This window comes from Talpa occidentalis, unplaced genomic scaffold (genome assembly GCF_014898055.3).
Source record: "Talpa occidentalis isolate TD23 unplaced genomic scaffold, MPIMG_talOcc4v2.1 talOcc4.16, whole genome shotgun sequence".
Lineage (NCBI taxonomy): Eukaryota > Metazoa > Chordata > Mammalia > Eulipotyphla > Talpidae > Talpa > Talpa occidentalis.
The window spans coordinates 24,689,130-24,713,732 of NW_023601653.1; the positions used below are offsets into that span (position 1 = coordinate 24,689,130).

Genomic DNA, 24,603 nt, shown 5'->3' on the forward strand with positions numbered 1-24,603 from the left:
ATCTTAATTGCAGTGGAAGTTACATTGGTATGTATTCTCCAAATCTCCTCAAACTTGATAAATAATACCTCAGCATTTCAATGTATATAAATTTTATCTCAATATAAAAAATAGCATCAAAATAGTGTAGGTATTAAAGGTGAAAAATTATTAAAAAATAGACAAAGGAAATAAAAGCTATTACTGGCCCTCAAATACATACAACATTGCAAAGTCTCCTTCATGCTAAGATAAATGTAAATGGAACCTATTTTGAGGTAGATGTACTTCATCTTTCATGTGGATAAATTTTAACAACTTGATAAAACAAGGCAAGACTGACAAGACAGGGGGTAAAAACATTTTCTTTCATATATTGCAAGTAAATAGTGTTATAATCCGTATAGGGGGAATATGGAAAAATCTTATGAAACACATTTGCTTTTGGCCCTTTTCCCAGCAATCTCATTTCTAGGCCTTTACCCTGCAGATATAAGTCTACTAAATTCAAAACAAACAAACAGTGACATAATATTAGCAACAAAACACATGCACAGATTTATTCACAAGATTGATTTGAATAGGAATATGTTGGAAATAATCTAAGAGTATACATGGGTTATTGATTGGGAAAATTAGTATATTCTATGCATTGAGATACTATGCAGTTGCAAAAAATAGAAGAATCTCTGAATTTACAATGGAATGATTTCTAGGCTACATTATTTAAAAATAAAGTTTAACAGAGAATATATGATTTATTGCTATTTTATGTAGGAAATAAAAATATGGCTATATTAGGAAGAATTTCATACAGGAGCAATAAACTTTTGAAACTACAGCAAGGGAGTTTAAAGTGATAAATAAGTAGAATAATTTATTTTTCTGAGTGAACTTTTCCCCATAGCTTTTAATTTTGAAACATGCTATTATTTTAGCATTAAGTCAAATTTGTTAACTGGAATAATAAGCAAATGAGTAAATATATTGATATTCTTACAAACAATTGTTTTAATTTTGTTGGAAGAGAGATGCAAATATAGGATGGAGAAAGGAAAGGAGAAAAAGAATAATATTGAACTGTGATCTTAAACTGAATTGAAAGGCATTGAGATCAAGTCATGAATACAAGATATGGAAGTTGAATCCTCATTTGCAGTGAACATATTTCATGCCCATTCTAAAAACTAATTAGGAAAAGAAAAAGAAAACTACTTGTATAAAGGACTGGTTTGTTTCCAAGTCTAGATCAAGGAATGTCAAAGTAAACTGGAATTTCTAACTGTCCAACAAATTAAGAGAATTCTTCCAGGCTAATGGAGATCTGCCAGAAACACACAGGTGTCAGATTAAACAGTTCTGACTGGTCAACTATGTGATCCAAAATGAATAATGATACAAATGGATTCTAACACATTGATTTAAAAAATATGATAAAATTCCATATTTATAATTTATAATAAATTTCCTATTTATTTATGACCATTATAATGAGTCTTTGTTTTCAATATCAAGGTATAGTGATACAAACTCACTAGGAAATTCTTAAAATTATTAAGTCACAACGCTTTCTGCAAATTATGGATAGGGTGATATGTATATGTTTTAATTTTAAGGGCAAAGCTGATGGTTGCCTTTTAAGAGTCATGTCATCTACATCACTGTCAAATATAATTTGTTATATAGCAAATGCAAAAAAGTAATATACCTATTTTTGCTTAGAAACATCATGCCTTCATACTGTAATTTCAATAAAATCTAAACCATTTACCAATTCCTACAAGATTGCTTGGCTTGACCAGTGCCACTCTCCCACTGTCTTTGTTGTAGTCACACCACTCTTTGTCACATAGTAGAACTGCCCACGCTCATTCCTACATCAGAAGCTACATGATTTCTTAATCTACAATGCTTTTTCTCCAGTTCTTTCCATGACTTTTTCAAAATAATTTTAGGCTGACAAATTATATTCTTGACTATCTCACATTCTCAGTTCCTCTGTTCCTTCTCATTAGACTATCAATATTATAATTCCTTCAGAGAACTTCAAAATTTTGTTAATATTTACTTTTGTATCTATTCATTTGTTTAGTACCTATTTCTTTCACTGGGCTGTAAGTTCTATTTTCCTTACAGAATTCTTCACTCACTATCATTTCCCTAGGGTCTAGTATGGTACATAGCATATTTTTGGATAGCAATATAGATTTTTTAAAAATATAACAGTGAACTAATGATAGTTACTTATATTAACTCACGAGTCAGTATGCATTTGCTTTAAAAAAACTATTTAATAAACTTTATTTTAGTAAGCAATTTCAATAAACAGTTTTATTCAATACCCATATATTGAGCATAGGTTTTCTGCTGGTGTTGCAGGAACTGCAAAGCATAGTCATTTGTGCAGGAGACATTTCCAGCTTGAATCTTCAAGTATATATAAGAGATCAGGGTGAGTCACTAGGATTTAGTTTGTGTAAAAAACATAATTTTTTCTTATGGGAAGTGTAGGATAATGGTATTAAGTAGGAAGCCATTAACTAGACACACTTAATAAAAAACAATGCCTTAAAAGGAAGGAAATTCTTTTTTTTTTAAAGATTTATTTATTTATGCATATAAGAGCTGGGGTGCAGTCCAGATATGTGGTGGGGGGGGGTGAGAGGATTCACCAGAGACAGAGTGGGGAACAGAACAGGCAGACTGGCTGAAATACACTGCTAAGGGGAGCAGCAGGAGAGATAGGAGAGGTCTGCTTCACCATATGGGTTTCTCTCTGGCCAGCAGGGGATCGATCTTATGCTGCAGAGGCTGTGGATTGCTTCATAGTGTGGTGCTTAACCCCTTGTGCCACCAGGGAGGCCCAAAAGGAAGACATTCTTAATAAAGTTCCCTCCCCTAGGGGTTAACATCCTTTCTTCAGAAGGGGTAAATCTTGCCATTTCTCATTCAAATATGTCCTTACAAATCAACTCTAATCTGAATTCTAGGAAGAGAAAGACAGGTAAAACAAGTTACAAATGATGCAACAGTTTGCAGGCAAACTTCATAAGATGTTGGGGTCACGAACGGTTTTATTTGGGGAACAATGTCAGAAAGGTAGAGATAGATGCCTTACTTCAACCAATCTATGTTCAGGTACAGAGGCATTTGGCAGGTGGATGGACAAAAGCCATGTCTGGAGAACAGGCATCCTGACCATGAGAGGAAGATGAGAAATTTAAGGCTTCTGCTGATGGGACTCATCAGCAAGACTATTTAGACAGCACCGAAAGGTAAGAAAGAAAACTTTGAGGAGCCTAATATTTGTAATAGTGGATGGAAAAAGGGAAATTTCACTTATCACCACTAGACTCCGTTTCTACTTCCAGATCAGTATGGCACAGGATTACACACAATCCATGGTTACAAGTTATTCATAAACTAATTTATCTACTAGTATGTAAAGAGTATGTTGAAGTAGAAAGTACACAAGTTTTTGGTGAGCCCTCAAATAATTCTATAATAGCAATATAATTCCTTACAACTTCCTTTAAGAGAGGGTTTAGAGAAAGTAAATGAAAAAACACTGATAAATAAAGCATGATTGGAGAAGTCAAGATGGACCATTATCATAATAGCATTTGGAAAGCAAACTTTTGAAAAAACCTCAAATAGGTTACTACTGTAGAGGCTATTATTTCTATCAAAAGAAATAAAATGAACTATTGAGTAGTTGAATCCCTCGTAACCAGAATTTTTACCAGACAATAAAATGATTCATTTTCTTATAAATGTACCTCATCAATCAGGGTCAATAAAGATCACTCAGGAAAATAGTGACCTTTAGTTTGAAAAGAGATATAACAAAGAAAATTATATACACATACAAAACATACAAGATAATATGCTAAAAATGCTCACTACTTAAAAAATTAGTGATAATTTAGAAAAATGTGTTATAATTTATATCTTTTGTTATTTTGATGTCTACAGATTAATTTTATTAAGTAATAAAGTCATTAATTTGCCTCAGTGATATTTGCTTTATGAACTTTCAACTTGCAGGAAACTATGAAAGTATAGGATTAACTTTCAATATGTTAATATTTATTTGGTAGTTATTAAAGTAATAAAGTTTCATATTACAAATTGGAAAAGGCAGAAAATATTTCCAAAATAAAAATTACTTCCAATTTTTTTCTATGCAAATATATACATACAAGAGAAATTAAGTTTTGTCTGTAGCATAGTCTGCATTCACTTAAAATCAAATTGCATAACTTAAAATTTTTATTATTTCTATACTTATCAATAGTCTGTAGAGGCTAAAACTATATGGCATTCTAGGAAAATCCTTAAAGATGTTCTTTCTGTACCATAATTCTTTGGCTCATTAAACAACTTTATTAATTACGAATTTCGTTGTAGCAGTAGGGATTATTGGATTCAGTATTTTTCTTTCTTTTGATCAGGAGGTGTTAGGCTGTATTGCCTGAAGTGGTTCCATTTGTTTTCTGTGAAATATGGTTAGCGCCACCTTACTTTTTTATTAAGTGTATATTTATAACCTTTAGAAGCAAATGTACTCTGTCCACATGGCTAGCGTTTATTGTTTTATGTTCTGCACGCAAAGCTGCTTTTCTTAATAATAAGAAACAGCTGTTGTAAGCACAACAATGAATGTAATGGGTCATACATGCCTAAATTAGATACAAGGGGAGCCAAGCAGGGCTCCACTCTTTAATTCTGTCTCACTCTTCCATGATTGATGCACTCTAAAAAGAGCAGTTATACACTGTGTTGAGATTTAACAGATGTGAAAAGGAACCCATTCCAGTGTACATTTGTTAGGCAGCTGTGTTTTACACCAGCAATGATTACAATGGCGAGTAAATGTTTCCATGACAGTAAGACTGACAGAACTTACACACCACGGAATGAAGGTAAAATAATGGAAAATATTAGTGGAGTCCACAAATGCAATCAATCATTTCTAGGGTATAAATGTGAGTGTAGATGTGAATGCACAAAGTTGGATACGAGTGCATTGATTTGATTTTTAATATTAGTTTATATAGATCACTCATTATATTTAAAACTCAAATCTTTGCATAAATGATAATTGAGTTACTGAACTATGTATGGTGGTGGTTGTAAGACATATGGAGCTATGTATATTTTGAGGAAAATAGAAATAAACTTAGAATTCATGGCATGTGGCACACAAAGATAGCCAAAAAATTTTATTCTATTTTAACCTGTTTTCATGGATTTAAAAGTCATCTTTTTGGATTATATATTTCATATTTTATACTTACATGTTCATACTAATAAAAAATATGAAAGAATGAAGTAATTTCTGAAGCAAATATCTACTTTGGAAAGAGGTATACACTATACATAAAATAAAGTCTACAGGGATCTTATATACCTTGGTTTTGAAGAATATACTATTAATAATATAGAGCTTGTCTTCACTGGTTATAATGAATAATGTTTCACTGAGCATGGAAGTGCATATATCTCATCAAGATTCTATTACAAATTGTTTGGGATAAATAAATGGAAGTAGGAATGCTGAATCATATAGTACTTCTATTTTCAACCTTCTAGGGAATCTCCATATTATTTCCCATATTGGCAATACCATTTTGCATTTACAAAAATACTGAGTTCTAATTTTTCCATATCTTGCCACCATTTAGTATTTTCTGGTTTTTATTTTTTAAATAATGACTATCCTAACAAACATGAGTGATACTTCATTGCAACTTTAATTTGCATTCCATGACAGTGGCTTTGAACATCTTTCATATATCTGTTGACTGCTTGTATATCAACCTAAATATGATCAATAAATGAATGGATAAAGAAAATTACATATATATATATGTATGCAAGGTGGCGTATTATTCAGCCTTAAAAAGAAGGAAGTGCTGTCATAATGCTATGACATAGATTGAAACTCAAAATTGACAACATTATGAAGTAAATGAATGAAATAATCAGAACAAATTATGTATAACTCTACTTATATGAGTTGTTTAATGTCTATTAGTCAAACTAATAGAAGCAAAAAGTAGAATGATAGTTACCAGGGACATGAGGGGATAATGAGTAAAAATGAACTGCTGTTCAACATATAAAGAGTTTCAAGATGAAAGCAAAATGAAAAAGTTATTGAATTCTACAACAATGGGCAAATAGTAAACAATTCTGTACTATATGCTTAAAAATTTGATGAGGGAAAATTTCATCATGCTTTTTTAACCACAAAAAAAGTGTAGAAACATAGTGTTGCTTTGTACACATTTCCATTTATACATGTCATTCTTTTAGCTTTATAAAATATTTTTAAATGCATATTTCATAGCGTATTAATCTGCTTTCATTGACATATCACATACAGGTACTTAACAAGTGACATTTGCCTTTTTACAGTTCTGGAGACTGAAAGTCCATAATCAAAACCTTGGCAAATTCAGTTCTTATTGAGGATATTTTTTTCTTGCCTGTGTAGAGCTGCCTTCTCCTATTCTCATAGAGACTTTCTTCTGTGGGTTTCTCTTCCATTTCTTATAAAGGCAACAATTCTACCAGATTAGTGTCCCACTATTAACAATCTTTTAAAATCTTAATTACCTCTTTAAAGGCCCGATCTCTAAATACAGGATCATTATTGAGGTAGGACTTCAATGTATGATCCCCAGCCAGGGAGCTAAACCACATATGGCAGAGCAGACCTTTCCTGTCTCTCCCCTCAGCAGTATATTTCAGTAGATCTGCCTATTCTGCTCCCCACTCTGTCTCTGGTGAATTCTCTCACCCTCCCTGCACCTCTGGCCTACACCTCAGTTCTTGTATGCATAAATAAATCTTTTAAAAAATGAGTTGTTTCTTCTCTATTAAAGAGCTTATATATGACAGAATTTTTTTTTTTTAATGGATGGAATTTACTAGTGAAGCCCTTTAGGATCAGTTTCCTTTGTGAAAATCTTTGATTGTCATACATCTGTAAAAATCGCTTTACTAGAGCACCTATGGTATAGCCTGATTGTATAACTATAAATTATATTTCTACCTAGCCAAAAATGACTTATCAAAAAGTCATCACAATTATCCCTTATCATATGGTAACTGTACACATCACCTTAAGTGGAATTTAATCTCCAAGTAAAGACACTAAAAAAGTCAGTTTTGGCTAACATGATACAATTATCCTGAATACAACAGAAAATGCTTTAAACCTTTCCAAAGAAGAGGAAACAAAATTTCAGGTGATATTTACACTTATTTTATCTTCTGTAACTTAAATGCAAAGATATAAAATTAACAATATCAGCACTTCTTTTGATAGATGACAGGGTGCTAGAAGAAACAATTTATTGATTTGTGTGTGTGTGTAAACATATATTCATATTGGTTTATACCTATATAAAACTATTCATATAAAGATGAGGATAAATATTTGCAGTTATCAGTGGCCTTAAATAGGCAAATGGCTTTGAAGGAAATTAAAAGAAGAGAAATACTTATTGTCCATGTATTTACATTTCCAGTGATTTTCTGTCCTTCTCGTATTTGAGTTTCCCTCTGAAACGATTGACCTTCAATCAGACTTTCTTTGGATCTACACATTGTATGGGTTTCCAGGAGACAAATTCTCTGAACTCTCACTTTTGAAGGACACTTCTTGCAATATATAGAATTCCAGGTTGACAAGATGTCATCTATTTCATTTTAGTTTTTGTACTGGAAACATAGGGACTCTTAAGTTAGTGCTGTATTTTTCTCACAAACCTGCCAAGTAATTTCTTCCTTGTTATCATTCAAATATATGAGTTACTTATCAAAGCAATTACTGATTTGCCAGCTCTACAAAGTTAACATTAAATGCATATGATTTATTTTTTAAGTACAAGGAGTAACTTCTATGAGTTTTGTTTGCGTATGGTTGGAGGTTAAAACACTGATAATTACTTTCTGGGAGCTGAAAAGAGTCTCCAAGAATTGACAGTGGTTATTTTAGACTTGGTTACCAGGATAGCTCCTGCATAGCCAGAAATTTCAGGCAACTTTTATTGAAATTGAATCAAGAATAATTTCTAGATCTGATTATTACAGTAGTTAATCAGCAGGGCAATTCTATGTGTTTGTGAGAATTGGATCAGCTCTTGAAAGATAAGACAATATAATTGAAGAACATTATCAGGGAGTAAATACCATGAGGGCTTATCAACATTCTGACTGCCCTGGAGGATATACGTCATGGATACAATATAATTCTTATTTATCATACTTGAAACAAGTCTCATTTTAAATATAGGAAAGTAGTTAGTTAACAACCCATCAGATTTACTGAAAAATGACAAAAAAAATGATTAGTGAACCAGTATAAATGAAAGGCTATTTTGGTAGTCTTACTTCTTTGTAACATTTTGATGATTACTGATGATGCTATTTTCTACACTTGAGGTAGAATTTAACTGCTAAAACTGGCAAAGTATAGCTAATTGGTTGAAGTCTAATAAACATGTTTGTTTCATGAAAATATTCCCATATCTTGATCCAATAGGAAGCTGAAATATTATATCTTATCATAATGGTGTAGTGAAGGGGAGGGTTTATTTATGTTTCAGAATGTGTGTTGCATCAGCTGCATTTCAATTAGGAAAGCAAAATCACTATGGTGATTATGGAGGAAGGAATTTATTATAGGAATTGAAGTTCACCCAATTGTGGTTGAAAATGGGGAAGAAGTATTTGAAAGCAGAATTAAACAATGAGGGGAAAAGCACTTATCTACTTGGCACAGGAAAAAGAGTGGGACTTGCAGGGAAGCCTAGAAACCAGACAGGACTATATTCAACTGCTTGATCAGAATTAAGGAGGGGGATTGGTATGGAAACCTAGGAAAGGTATTGGCTATTTATGACTAAGGCCTCTTGAAGAATGAAGCAAAGTGTATAGTGGTGAACTTGTTGCACACATGGTGCCACTTGGAAGAATTAGATGAGAAGTGGGGAATGTTGAAGACAAATTGGAACTCACTGTTAGCTCTGCATCTGCTTCCTATCATCTCTAAACAACAATCACTTTGAGAGCATAATGATTGCCACTTCATTTTTTGTAGTTTCAATTTCATGTAAATTTAATTTTGTCTAACTCTATGCTCACTCTTGAGAGGAAGAACAGTTACAGAAAACAATTTTTGGAAACACCAAGTTGACAATAGAACAATTTAGCACACAGGAGAAGGTTAACTTCTGGGAAGAGTGTTGAGGTGATGCCAAAAATTAATTTGAGTGCACATTAAAAACACAGTCACTGAGAGGTCAGTTGAAACTAGGACAATAGAAAAAAATTACTGAGTTCAAGCATGAGGAGATTAAGAAAGAAATTCTTAGGGAAAAAACTCAGTTTTGAGATAGCAGTGATGCCTCCAACTAAAAGTTTGAGAGAATTCAGGTACATTTCTATGGATAGCTTTTTATATTATGAAATCATTTAGAAGGTATACCGTGCAATCTCAAACTGGACTAAAAGTGAATTTATAAAATTTTAGGCTCCTTCCCAAGCTCATTCTTTCCTATTCTTCACTAAACATGCAGTTGACTCTTGAACAATGGTTTTAATTGCATGTGTTCACTTAATACACAGATTTTCTTGTAAACAGATGATATAAATTTATAATATCAATATAGTACAGTGCTATAAATTCATTTTATCTTTCTTTTGAGTTTATTCATAACAGTATTTCCTACATTGATGTAAAAAAATGCATATAACAAATATGTAATAATCTAATGTTTATGTTATCAGAAGGCTTCTGATCAACACCATCTATTATTAGTTAAGTTTGGGGAAGTCAAAAGTTTTGAGTGGATTTTCAACTGCATGGGAGTCACTCTAGTTCACCCTCTATTTTGTTCACAGGTCAACTGTATGTGTGTCTGTGGTTTCATTACTTTTCCTTTGTAAGAATCATATCTCTTTGTACTTGCATACATCTCTAAGTAAGCAATATTTAAGCTACCTGTACATGTATTATTAATGATATCATGGTATGATTTTCTTTTCCCCTTAATATTAGTTTTGTGAGATTTATTCATGCTGGTACATGCTTTAATTGGCACATTTTTATTGTTGCATCATATTCCATTGCAAAAACATTACAAATAAAATTATCATGCTGTTAGTGGTTATTTCCGAGATTTAACTGTTATACAAAATGAGCATTCTTGAACATTTATACAGTTGCCTTATATATTCTTGCATTTTTCTCCTTGGCAAGTGTGAATCTTTTTTTTTTGGATATATACTTAAAGTCGATTTGAGGGGAGAAGAAAATGTTAGTATTTGTTTTTGTTGATGCTACTTTGTTTTCCATGGATGAATGTTTTCCACCAGCCATGGATGAATCTTTCTATGACCTAAAATAATTGACATATACTTGATATTGTTTATATCTAATTTTTGCCAATCTGAGTGTAAACTGATGTTTCTCCCTAGTTTTTTTTTTAATATTTATTTATTTGTTTATTTGTTTATTTGTTTATTTATACAAGAATCAGGGTACAGGCTAGATGTGCGGGAGGGTGAGAGGATTCGCCAGAGACAGCGCAGGGAACAGAACAGGCAGACTGATGAAATACACTGCTGAGGGGAGCAGCAGGCGCAACAGGAGAGGTCTGCTTCATCATGTTGGACCCTTGCCTGCCAGCCAGGATCGAACCAGGGCTGCAGAGACTGAGGACAGCTTCACAGAGCGGTGTTCAACTGCCTGCTCCACCAGGGGAGGCTCTTTCTCCCTAGTTTCAATTAAAATTTTCCTAAAGGCTTCCCTTATCCGTAGCTTCCTCAGTGCAGGTTCAATCCTGCCCAGCTGGCGAGGGGCCCACATGGCGCAGAAGACCTCTCCTGTCCCACCCATTGCTCCCCTCAGCAGTGTATTTTTGTCGTCTGCCTGTTCTGTTCCCTGCTCTGTCTCTGGTGAACCCTCTCACCATCCTACACCTCTGGCCTGTACCCCAGCTCTTGTATAAAAATAAATAAATATTTAAAAAAATTTTTTTTTCCTTAAACTCTTAAAATAAAAACTTTAGTTTGCAAAATTTCTGATATTGAACTGCCTGGAAGGCCTCAGATCAACCCAACTTAGGGGCCTCCCTGGTGGCTCAGCGGTTGAGCGCTGGGTTGAGAAGCTGCCCACAGCCTCTGTAGCACTGGTTCGATCCCTGGCCGCCGGGTGAGGGTCCCACATGGTGTGCAGACCTCTCCTGCCGCCCGCTGCTCCCTTCAACAGTGTGTCTCGTCAGTCTCCCTGTTCTGCTCTCTGCTCTGGCTCTGGTGAATTCTCTCACCCTCCTGAGCTTCTGACTGTACCCAGTGCTTGTATAAATAAATAAATAAATAAATAAAGCTTTAAAAAAAAACCAAAAACAACTTAGTCATGATACATTAAATCTTTTTATAGACTGTAAAACTTCAATAGTTAAAAAATGGGAAAGACTAAAGAAAATAATAGGAAATTCCAGAACAGAAAGGTATTGTTTCTCATTAAAAAAATAAAAGTCTCAGTTTTTCATTTAGTTGTAGCTGAACCTAGATGAAAAATAAAATCCAGTAATTTAGTAGATAAAAACCAAAAATATATGGAAAAATTCTTTTGAAAGATTAAAAATTGCCCGATTATTCTTGTGTTGCCTGCTTAGATATGGAAAAAATCTGAGAATTTAAAGTTTAAATATAATTTTTTAATAAAATTAAAAAAATAAAATTTATAATTTTATTCTTTTTTTTTAAGATTTATTTTATTTTATTTATACAAGCACTGGGTACAGTCAGAAACGCGGGAGGGTGACAGAATTCACCAGAGCCAGAGCGGGGAGCAGAGCAGGCAAAAGGACAATAGTACAATGCTGAGGGGAGCAGCGAGTGGCAGGAGAGGTCTGCGTGCCATGTGGGACCCTCCTCCGGTGGCCAGGGAGCAGCCGGGGATCGAACCAGCGCTGCAGAGGCTGCAGGCAGCTTCACAACCCAGGGCTCAACCGCTGTGCCACCGGGGAGGCCCCTATAATTTTATTCTTACTTCCCATTGTCTGTGATGGTGGCCTGGACAATGCAATCACTCCAAATTTACTATGTTAGATTATATGCTAATAAACTTAAGAGTTAACACTTCAGGTCATTCAAAGCACTTCTTGTTTCAAACATTGGAAGAGTAATGTCAGGCCCTTCCTTTCTGCAAGTTTCTTTGAGCTACACATTAGTAAATTAAGCTTCCCTATTTTCAGCTAACGCTTGTTTACTCTCATGTAGTAAAGGAGAGTTCTCAGGTTAAGGAAATTATCTCTGCAATTGGGACTCTTAAATTCTATGGTATCACACAAGTCTACAAGGATGTGAAAGGTTTGGTTATTTCCTCCACATCTTGTCAAAGTCCTTATAGTAGGTCCATTTCTTTGTCAGATCAGACATTCTTCCACATATAAAGGTGCCTGGTGTCCACTACTCTCTGTTTACTATATTAGTTTGCTATCCCTGCTGTTATACAGTACCACAAATTTATTGTCTCACATTTCTGGAGACTAAAGAATCCAAGGTAAAAATATAGACACACTAAGTTGCTTCTGAGGACTGTGTGAGAAGGATCTGTTCCAGGCCATTCTCCAGGCTTGAGAATGGCCATCTGCTTTCTATGTCTATTCACATCATCTTTCCACTATTTATGTCTATTTCTGTGTCCAAGTTTTCCCTCTATACAAGGACATTAATCATAGTGGATTGAGGCCAACTCTGATGACCTGAATATCAACTTAACTAGATACTTCTTCAGTGATCATATTTCTGAGTAAGTTCAAATTGTAAGGCACTGGGAATTAGGAATTCAACATGTGAATGTTGAGGGGATGCAATTCAACCCATGACACTTACCTAGAAAGCATCCTTACTTTATTTAAATTGATGTCAATTAAACTTTGTTTTAGTCACCGATATTAAAAGTATTAATATTATATATAATTATATGCTATATTTAAAAGATCTATATATATACACACATATATATACATATCTAATTTGATGTGTTATTGTTATTTTTGGAGAGAGAGGGCTTTGGTAACAATCTAATATTGGGATATTTTTGTCATTATTTAGAATTTATTTGAATAAGTTGCTAACCAAATTAGTCAAAGAAACTGGAGGCACATTTTTAAAATTAATTCAGCTCTATTCATGAGCTCATTCAGAATTCATACACTGATTTTTTTATTCAAGTTTAATATACATTAAGAGTCACCAATCTCAAAGTATAGTTATATTTTATCTACAGATGGAAACGTCAGGATGACTTTGTGGTTTGTCTAAGTTTACACTGGTAGTAAATAGTGCAGTTGGTATTTAGATTTCATATTTTCAATTGCAAAATACAAATTAAAAAACAAAATTAAAATTCATTGCCTCTGTATAATTTTGATCATTATTAATTGTTTGTTAGTGAATGTTCTTTCCTGGATTTTCTTTCTTTGATATGTGTGAGGTCTTCAAAGGAAGTTTTGTATTATTCCAATTATTCTATCTCATAGTATTTTCCATATACTCCAATTCTTCCAATCTTTGATGCCAAAAGTCCTCCAGAACAAAACTCCCTTTCCAAATAACTCATTTATCTAAACTATGAAAAGATAATAGGAAAGGGATGATTTCTTATTTTTTTTTCTGCTTTCCACTGACAAAACAGCAATAAACATTATTTGGACCCACTAAAATAAAACCTCAAATATGTTTCTTCCTACCACAAGACTGTACATTCTTACATTCAGAAGTGAAAAAAGAAACATTATTTGTTTGACTCTTACCCTGTTTCTATAGATAAACATATTGCTGACTAAATAATCTTATTATTCTAGCAAAATTTCAGTTGGCATCTTTCAGATCTTTTAATTTTACTATATTTCTTGCAGTATACCTAAATTTTGGAATAAATTTTTGAAGAAGAAATAAGTTGGCTCTTTAATTAAATATATCTTAGAATACAAGAAACCTGGATCCCTGTATTTACTTCTTTGAAGAGCCCTCCAAATGATTTGTTGAGGACCAAATTCTTATCTCTGCCTTGATCCATATATGTCCTTGTCTCTTTAGTTCTCACCGTATACCAGGTTACCACCTCATATGTAAATATCCTTCTGAGTTGTGATTTCATTGATACCACAATTTCAGGTTTTCAGGCCTAGTCTCCCAGCCAGGAATGGATCCCAGGCTGCAAAGGCAGTGCTGAGTCCCAGCCACTAGACCACCATGGGTTGGTTGTCACAAAGCCACAGCAGGAACTTCGCTGACACTCAGGCAAGCAAGTGAAAAGAGGCAAATGTGTTTAGAGAAAGAAAAAGTTTATCAAGGAGAAAAAGGACAGAAATAAAGTGGGACACCCAGCCAGGGAGGGTCAAGGAAACCGAAGTGGAGTCATGCCTCAGGGAATATATACCTTCTTTCCCTAATCTGAAGTTCCATCAGTCTCTCTATGATTGGCTAGTTCTCTTACCCGCCTCCCTCAGCAGAGGCAGCTCTCTCTAAAGGCCATCTGCCTGCGACCATCCAGGCCTCTCTCTTAGCAAACCTGTCCCTTTCCGGGGCAGCTCTTCCTGTCTACTTGTGTCTCTACAAGTATCCTTCATTCTTCTCTCCCTTTTGTAATAAACCTGCCCTTTTGGATATAACAAATGTCTCTGATTCATGGAGAAACTCACCTCGGAAACTCACTGCGTGCTGCTGAAAGGGGCACTCTGGTGAAACCTTTTCCAGAGTGAACCTAAGAACCCCGGACGCCAAACCCGACAGCGCCAAAAAACAACTTCATGTTCATGTTGACTTCCTGGCAACCAGGTTTCATGCTTTGTTTTTTTCCCCAATGTTATTTTTCATTAACATAAGAGGAGACATTTTTATCACTCTCAACAGTTAGTAAATTTCAAGGCTTTTGGGAGCTTCTGCCAAGAAGAGTGGAAAAAGACCAAATATATATAAATATATCTTTTGGGCATCTGAATGTTATAAATAGTTATAAATCATGATGATGTCATTTTTGGAGTTGTTGGGTTTGGAGAATGGAGTCCTTGGGTTTACTCTGGGAAAGGTTTCATCAGCACCCCCCTTTTACCAGCACCGGTGAGTTCCCAGGCGAGTTTCTCCAAGATACAGAGATGCTAGCTATATCCAAAAGGGCAGGTTTATTATAAAAGGGAGCCAAGAATAAAGGGCACTTGCATGGACACAAGTGGGCAGAAAGCGCTGCCCCGAAAGGGACAGGTTTACTAAGAGAGAGAGGCCTGCTTTGTCGCAGGTGGGCAGCCTTGAGGAGAGCTGCCTCTGTTAAGGGAGGTCAGTGAAAAGAAGTCCCAGCCTGGTACAGGTCACGGGCAGGCAGGTAGGCTGCTGCCCTCCAGAGGGACAGAGAGTTGGGGAAAAGGAGCACCTACACAGGCACAGGTGGGCAGAAGGACTGCTGCCCTGTGCCACTGCAGAGATTGCACTGATGTAGTCTTCTTCTCTTTGGCATAGCCTCACTCCTTCATGGAGTGGTTTGTTTGTTGTTGACTTTGAATAACAATGTAGAATTTGAAAGGGGCAAGATTTCAACAATGGCCCTCAATCTCCATATCATACAGTAGTCTGATATCTGCTTGGGTCTTGTGCTTTGTGATCTAGGCATTGGTGCCTAAGGATCTTAGTTCCTATAATTGGGTTAAAGGCTATGTTAATCCCTTCTACCCCTGCCTCCAGCTCTTGGCATTGTGTGAGCCAGGCTTCTGATCTTATGGCTCCTCCTTTCCAGTTTTTCTATTCTTATCCTCCATCAATGATAGTTCCATGAGACAGTTTCCACATCTCTTGGCTCTGATTCTTGTGCTAGGCCATCCCACTTCCTCATTTAAAGCTGGCTTGAAAAAAAACAGTCTAGGCGACATTTATTCTCCTAAACTCAGATGCATACAATGCTTGACTCTACTAAAGTCTTTATGACTAATTTGTTGAGGAAGGGAAGAGAAGAAAACAAAAGAGAAATACAAGAAGGGAAAAGGAAAGAGAAAGTAGTCATTAAAGTTGCTCCTTTATACATTTTTTGAAAAGATTTGCAGTAAGAGTCCATACAGGATTCTGAAACATCTACTCAGTCATCAAATAACATATACTTGTATTATGACTTCGTATGTAATAGACCTAGGGAAATTCAATTACTTATTTTACTTGTAGAACTTATAGTGAGAGATAAAAAATACATATTGAAAAAAAGAAAATGTTTCAGTGATTTTCAGGACCACATTCATTTATTATTTTAAATCTATTATAGTTTATTTTGAATAGTGTGTATATGTGTGTTTATGTGTTGTGAATTAAATAATATGCAGAGCTGGAATATGTAATCCCATTTAGTTACCTGGGTGGGATTCATAAGTGAAACATAGTAATTACTAAATCTTATATTGAGAGTTTGTTATATACCATACATTTTTATAGCTCTTTATATATATATATATATATATATATATGAGTTTTTATATATATAAACTCAATTCTCACAACAAACTCTCAGCTAAAGTTGTATTTCTATATATTATAAGAAATGAAGGAACAGATGCAAATTCAATTTAAGTGAGGACTTGTACTTCTGGGAAGAGGTAGTAGACACAATTTTCTATGTTCTTACAATTTAGTATTATGGTCATTGTATATTAAACAAGCAGAAGAAGAATCTATAGGTGAAGAATATGAGCAGACTAGAGACTTTGGGATTTGATGAATGACATGGTGTTAAATTCTGGGGATTTTCTTTTGACTTCACATATTCCAGACATGGAGCTAAAGAAGCCAAGAATCTGTTAGGGGGAAAGGATGTCCTCAATAGGGTTGCCCTGTAACAAATCCAGATATGCCAACAAGCAGAGACAAAATATTCTCCCAAAGAGCCTTCTATTTTTAGTCAAAGGTCCAGGAAACTTACAAACAACAACAAAAAGTAAAATGTAGCCCCAGCTACATGCATGTTAGAAAAGGTCTGGTGGTGCCTGTAACATCACAGCCCAATTCATAATGGATCACCGACTTAAGTGTAAATCACAAAACCATAAAACTTTTTAGGAAATGACATAGGAGAAAATCTCCGAGATTTAGGAACAGACAAAGAGCTCTTAAGCATGAAACCAAAAGAACAATCAATAGAAGGAAAGATTATTAAAATTCAAAGCAAATTAAGTTTTTGCTTTGGAAAAATCTTTCTAGAAGTATGAAAAGATCAGCTATACATTGGGATAAAATAATTGCAAAACACACATATTTGACTAAAGTCTGCTCTCTAGAATGTACAAAGAACTCTCTAAACTCAATAGGAAGATAACTCCTTACCATAAAATTTCTAGAACACATACCATTAAATCATAAAGTTTTACACTTTCCTGATAATGGACTTAACTTTAAGGAATAGCTATAAAAAATGCTAGAAAACTATCATCACACCATCAGAAAATAAAAAAAAAAATTAAAATGTTGTTGATTAAAAACAAATGTAATCCATACAGAAACAGAACAAAGAACTGCCGCCCCTTACAGTGTTTTAAAAGTGTGAGACCATAGAAATCGGTAGACCTAAAATCTCTATCACTAAACCTTTTTTAAATTAAACTTTTAATTTGATTTAATGATAGAATTATAATCAATAACAGTTGTAAGAAATTATGCAGACAATTTACATAGACTGTGCTATCCATATTTTCCCGATGATAACAATAAGTGATGATCTGCCTTTCAAGTTAATGGAGATAAAATGTGTAGGTGTTGAGAGGGTAGCTCTTGTTTGCCTCGGAACAAGACTGTCTCTGACAGTAATCTTCCTTATACATTTTTATGCCAATGCTACTTCCAAACGACAACAAAAAAAATTTGAAAACAATACTAGACACATTTCTTAGCATTAAAAAGAAAATGGTCACTTAGAATCTTGCTAGCTTGTTTTGAAAACAATAGGAAGGATGAAACCATCATACATGTCCTTTTCTCTGCTGCTACAGGATAATATGTCTTTCATTTTGTCAATTTTATAATGTTCCCATCCAAGTTGGCAGAAAAGAGCAGTTGGGCATTTTTTCCTTGATTGCTTTCCTTGGGCAGGAGAGACTTCAACATTACCAAAGAACATGAGGAATATTTTAAAAACAATGGAGTCAAAAATGAGAAATCTGGGTGTATTAGTCAGGGCTTTTCAGAGAAACAGAACCAATAGAGTGTGTGTGTGTGTGTGTGTGTGTGTGTGTGTGTGTGTACATCTATGAGATTTCTTTTAAGGAGTTGGCTCTTGTGGTTATGGTGACTGGAAGACCAAAATCTTCAGGGTTGACTGGCAGGTAGAGTACACAGGAGAATCAATATTGCAGTTCAAAGTCACTCTCTTAAAGAATTAAGGAGCAGCTTATGTGGCAGATGAAATCAGGAGAGAGCCTGATGGACACTTTCCTCTTGCCCAAGGGAAGTGAAATCTATTCAGGCCTTGGGTTGATCAAAAGAAGCTCATCCACACTGGGAAGAGCAATCTGCTTTATTCCAAGTGCACCAATTCAAATGTAAATCTTGGTCATAATCACCCTCACGGAAATGGTATTCAGGTACCAGGGCTCCATACAATGGGCACATAAAATTAGCCATTACACAGGGCAATAACTTAAAGTTAGAGAAGACTATAAATATTCAAACAAACAAACCCTACAGGAAATTTCAATTTACTTGAGAAACCTGAAAGATTGTGTGAAGGATTAAAAGGAAAAGGAATCTCTAGGAATGCAGTTTCTTGTTTGCAGAAGATACACAACAATGACCAGAAAAGGTGCTCTAGACTGTAGAACAAAAATACTCATTTTTCCTTAACAAGTTTAATTTTAACAAATACAGTCACTAGGAGTCTGGACATACCCATGCCTTTCCTACCTTTAGAGTTCAAATCTGATCATCTTTGTCCATCAACAAGAGTCAGCAGGGTGATGGGATTAAGAAAATAGGCCGTGCAGATGAGCTGCCTGGATTTGGATTCTGGCTCTGCCACTTCTAATATGGCCTTGAGTAAGTTATTTAACTTCTTTGTGTCTCAGTTTCTCCTCTGTAAAATGCGAATAGTAATTTTGTCAGGAGGATGAATTTTTAAAGCACATAGAAATAGTGAGAACTACACAGTGGGAGTAGCTACGAATAAACGAAAATAGATCAAATGACCTTTTTCCTCATTTCGAGTCTATTCCCATGTTGACAAATCTCTTGTTCTGGACTGTTTTTGGTACTTCTTTGTACATATCTGTCCTCTGTACACATCTGTCCTCTGTACACATCTGGCCACCTCTGTCCTCTCATGATATATCTCTGGAGAATGTTCTATTATTGGATTTAGATTCTCAAACACATCCTTACTCCCTGACTAACACTTACTTCTCCTTCAAGTCTCCTGTTACTTATCTTTTCCTCCAGGAGCCTTTTCTGAGGGATTACATCTTCCTTTTACGTGCTGCCATTACAATTTTTCCTCCATTCATTTATTCCTTCATTGAATGTTGGACATTGAAAGCTTACATTCTAGAAAGAAACACATAGACTGGCTAATGAATATATGAATTGCTCAACTATGCCTCTGATCTTTTGTCTATAGCTAAACTACATAGAATTCGCTGTTTAGCTCAATGAAAGCTTTACTCCAAAAGACTAACCCTAACTATGTGATACAGTTATTGCATTTCCAAAAAAAAAAAAAAAACCCAAAAAAACAACAAAACATTAGGTTACTAAGGTAAAGGCATCTATACATATATAAATACATATTTGCAAACCTTATACATACATAGATATAAATGTATGCGCAAGCCTTATGTACAATAAATATGTAAAGGTTTTACATTTATTTGGTAGTTAGATAGAGAGATGCATAGATGATAGTTTATTCACACTATTCTATGTGCTTTATGAAGTTATCCTCCTGACAAAACTACTATTCCTATTTTACAGATGAGAGATGCATAGATGATAGTAAGCGACAGTAAGATTATGTATTCTTTAACAGGATATATATCACTTAGATTTCTTCTTCTTTGGCCATATTAATGACATTTCTCTATTCTAGAAATCCATTACTTCTAACTCAACAATTACAATGCCTTCCATATGATTTCTATATCTGTATCCTCATACTGCTTCATTGATTGCTTGAGAACACCAAAAAAGGTAGTTTTTATAGATTTAGGAAATGAGGATTATGTGCCTATAGAAAATTTATATGAATAAGAAATAGAGCAAGAACAAATGGAAAAATTACAGATCTTGCACTCGGGTAGACCAGATCTGGAATCTCGGCTCTTCTATTAGGAGTCGACTGCTTAGATGTTTAATTTCTAAAAGTTATAGGTTTTTTATTTAAAAAAATGTGGATTCTGCAATTATAATGGAATATAAATAACTGTACAGGGATGAATTTAAGAAACCTGACAAGATGGCAAGTTCCTTCATAAATCTGTAAGATCCCAGAGACTAGTCTAGATCTTGGACTAACATTTAAGAAATTTGATTTGTCAGCAAACACACATGATTTCAAAATACCTACTTAGGTACAATTATTGTTATTTTTTCCTCACAACATCACTATTTTACAACTATGTCCTTTTCATTGCAATTTTTTTTCTTTGCAATATTTATTGAACATTCAAATAGGATCCGAGTGCTAAATAGGGTAAATACTGCTATAGATATTTACACTGAAGTATCTTTTTTATAAGTACCAGAGTGCCAGTGGGGTTAATTGCCTTATCTGTTTATCATCCTGAGAAAAATATTTCAGCCTGGAATGAGAGCAGAGACATCTTTAGGGATTTTTCTGTAGGAGTATGCCTTGTGCTATTTGTGGATCTGAGCAGTAATATGCTGTGGTTAGTCAAAATGCTTGCGGCTGTCATCAGAGGGAAAGGTGGTATAGAGGAAATTAACTTGAGGCAAGGAAATAATATTGGCCTAAAACATGGATTTTAATTTTTATTTAGATAGTAATTTTCCAGGTCAATAATAGCATTTGTGGTGCCATTCACTGGTGATTTCATTTCAACATAGTTTCCAATTACAGATAATATTAATTTCCCACAGAAGCCACAGTTGAACTATCTGCCTCAGAATTCATACAAAATTTTATTTTGAACAAGACAGAAAATCTAAATACAGATGATTGCTATGAAAACTGAGTACTTAATTCTTTAGTATAGAATTTTGTCTGAAATTCAAAATTGCATTTCATGTAACTAAAAATGAGAGTATTTTCTTTTGTAAAGAGAGAGTAATATTATGCAAAATTTATAATTATTAAAGTAAGAGAATGTAGTATTCAATATTTAACAGGAACAAACTTCAGAAGGATTTTTAAAACTTTATATATTATTTTTAGTAGCAAATATTTACTTAAATGACTATAAGCAAGGTTCTCTCCCACATTCTCAGAAAAACCACTCTCTCTGACACTTCTCAATACCAATCACATGTCTATGGATGTGATTTCCACTGAACTATGTCTGGCTGTCCCTTCTCCAGGCTTATGACTAGAACTAAGCAAATAGGGTGTCTACCTCAGGCAAATTGGTCTTTTGGCCCTTGTTTGAAGTCAAACTGATGTGACCCATGGTCTGCAACTCTTATCACCCAAGGCACTGAGGAATACTGAGAGATACTAAAATGGCCTCAGGTCAATTGTAGACATGGTTGGGATTCTGGAACTATGGACTGAAGAAACCATTATGAAGAAATAAATTCCTCATGTACTTGAAGATTGTTCTATGGAACACAAGCAAAACACGAAAAATTCTAGTATTGAAAGGAGGATATATTGAAAGAGGTTTTTTTTTTTTTTTTTAAGTAAAATTATAGTGACTAGATAGACTCATAGATCAACTAAAGCAGATGTCCAGTGGAGAATCAGTTACTTAGCATGACTCCATCACATTGAGATCAGACTCCAGGAGTTGGGAAAGGAGTCTATAGTCCACTTCTCCTTTGTTTTATTTTTTTTTTATAGAGGCATGTTTTCTTTCTTTATTTGTTTTTTTTTTTTTTTTTTTTGTTTATACATGCACTGGGTACAGTCAGAAGCGCGGGAGGGTGAGAGAATTCACCAGAGCCAGAGCGGGGAGCAGAGCAGGCAGAAGGACAGAAGTACACTGCTGAGGGGAGCAGCGGGCGGCAGGAGAGGTCTGCGCGCCATGTGGGACCCTCTTCCGGTGGCCGGGGAGCAGCCGGGGATCGAACCGGCGCCGCAGAGGCTGCGGGCAGCTTCGCAACCCAGCGCTCAACCGCTGCGCCACCGGGGAGGCCCTTCTCCTTTGTTTTAGATACTGCAAGTAGTGTGGAATGAGCTGTCAAGATGCAAGGATATGTAACAGGGCGTGTACCCCTTCCAGTCATAATTTAAGATTTTAAACTATGAAGAAAGAGCGGTATTACAGAAAAAAAAAATTAAGTGGGAAAAAATCTGTGAAATGGACTCTAGAGTATAAAAAAAGATTTTGAGAAAATTTTACTAAAATGCTAAGAGAAAAATTCGGGATAACTTCTCATGGTTTGGTTTTATTTAAACCCTACAGCCAGGAAGCAGCTGGAAAAGTGTGAATGGCAGGAGATGTGATAAAACTATAAAAAATAATTAATAAAAGCTCCACAATGGACAAATGAAAGAGTTAAGTCTGCCTAGGGATTTAAAGTGATCTATTTAGTGACTAGTCTCTTTTTAGCTATATAACCTAGTCCATGAAGGACTAAAATATTTTACTTGGACTGTTGAAGTTAGCCACAGAGAGGGTATAATTTTTCTGGGATTATGATTTTCCTGAATAATAAACTATTGGAAGTGAGGCAAAAGTGAAACTTATAATATTGTATTACTTCTTGTTCAACCTCCCCTATGATTTGTATTGTGCCCCTATAATTGGTGCTCACTTTTTTTGTGTATCAGCTTAGTCTGAATATATTATATCAAGTCTCTCAGGCTGGCAGTAATTTTGAATATTTAGACTAGATGGAGAGCCAAGCTGCTATTACTAGTTTCACATATAAATTTAAGACTCTGCATTACAAAATATAAGGAAAAATGTGTTTCACATTCATGAAGACTATTCCATACCTAATTTTCAAATTTCAAGTCAAATGCCATTTTATTTACTAAGCACTTTGTTACTTATAGCTTAACCAAAATTTCTTCTACTTATTAATTTTACAAATGTTAATTTGGAATAGTATTATTGATTTTGAAATATTCGTTTGGATCTGAGTTTCCTAAAACAAATATATCTATGTATTTTCCTTTATAGAGTTATGAAAAGTAACATATTAATGGCAACACATAAAATTAAATCAATTAACTGTAAAATCAGTGACCATGTGATCATCACCTAGGTTGGGAAGGAACTTATTACCTGTCCAGAAGTTCCTCTTGTGTACTTTCAACCACACACCTCACCCTCAGGACTGGTAACTTTTATGATAATTATCTCTGTATATTTAAAAAAATTTTTTTTCCCGATCTTGTATAAGTCCAAAAAGGACCCTACCGGTAACACATATGTTGAATTTGATGTTAGTTTCTTTTTATTCCCTATTTTCACCACCTGTAATAAACTGAATTTAGGGTTCATCTCCAAATTCATAAATTTAAACTTTACTCTCCAATGTGGGGCTTATGGAGATGATTAGCAGAACACAGCCCTTATGAACGTTACTGGGTCTTTATAAAGGAGACCCAAAATTAATGCAGTTTTGGTCATTGGGGAACTGCTTCAATTTGCTCTCAACTTTCTCTAAGATCCTTGATTCTTTTGCTCCTTTTTCATTCTTTCTTACTCATTGATACTGCCAAATGCTTTAGGGTTATCTTGTGTTTTCTTTACTGCATTCCTAGAATTTCTCATTTTTCTAAGAAAATTTGGTTTCCTTTATTGGTAAATGATATTTAGAAACCAAGGTCTTAATAATAGGTATAAGCTTAATAATAGGATTGAAAATGGTTCAATCTGGCTTGTAGGGTGGGGGACCCTGAAGAGACTATAAGGCAGAGCAAGAGTCTGCTTGAGTCAATCATTCATCGAAGAGGAAGTGTTCATCTGACCACCTTCAAAGAAGGATTCTGCTCCCAGCCTCTGAAGAGAAAGGTGCATTGAGCAGTCAACCTCCATGGTCCACCTCTGTAGTCCTTTTGATAACTTCCAGACCTCCAGATCTCCTTAGATCTGTGCAGAGACCTGGCCACTGTACATGTCTCTGTCCCTGCCACTGACATCACCTGCTAGCAGCACTCTTGGGTTTGGTACAGTGACTCACAGAGCTGTCCGCAGCCTCTGGTTCTCTGGCACCACCTCCTGGTGCTGTTGAGTCTATTGCCATCTGGTCCCTTGTCCAGTCCAGTCTTCAGGTTGCTGCATTGTCACCTCATCTTCCACAAGTGGCCTGTGTTTGGGACTTTGGGACACTGGGCATTATCTGGGGTGAGACAGCTGGCCTCTTGTGGCCTTAGAAAATCCTTTTCCCTGAGTATGAGGAGTTTCACGCAATGCACGCAGCTGAGAACCCACTGGCTTTGGCAGAGTC

General features: G+C 35.0%; 1 long non-coding RNA gene across 1 annotated transcript in view; it reads right to left on the reverse strand.

The window, feature by feature from the left end:
• The window catches only part of LOC119248277 (uncharacterized), a 186,287-nt gene extending 164,570 nt beyond the window's left edge, over positions 1–21,717 (reverse strand). The window contains exons 1-3 of the long non-coding RNA XR_005125892.2: positions 21,597–21,717; positions 19,429–19,572; positions 18,937–19,105 (exon numbers count right to left, since the gene is read on the reverse strand). This is a non-coding gene — a long non-coding RNA (uncharacterized LOC119248277). The remainder of the gene's footprint in view (positions 1–18,936; positions 19,106–19,428; positions 19,573–21,596) is intronic.
• Positions 21,718–24,603: the final 2,886 nt, after the last annotated feature.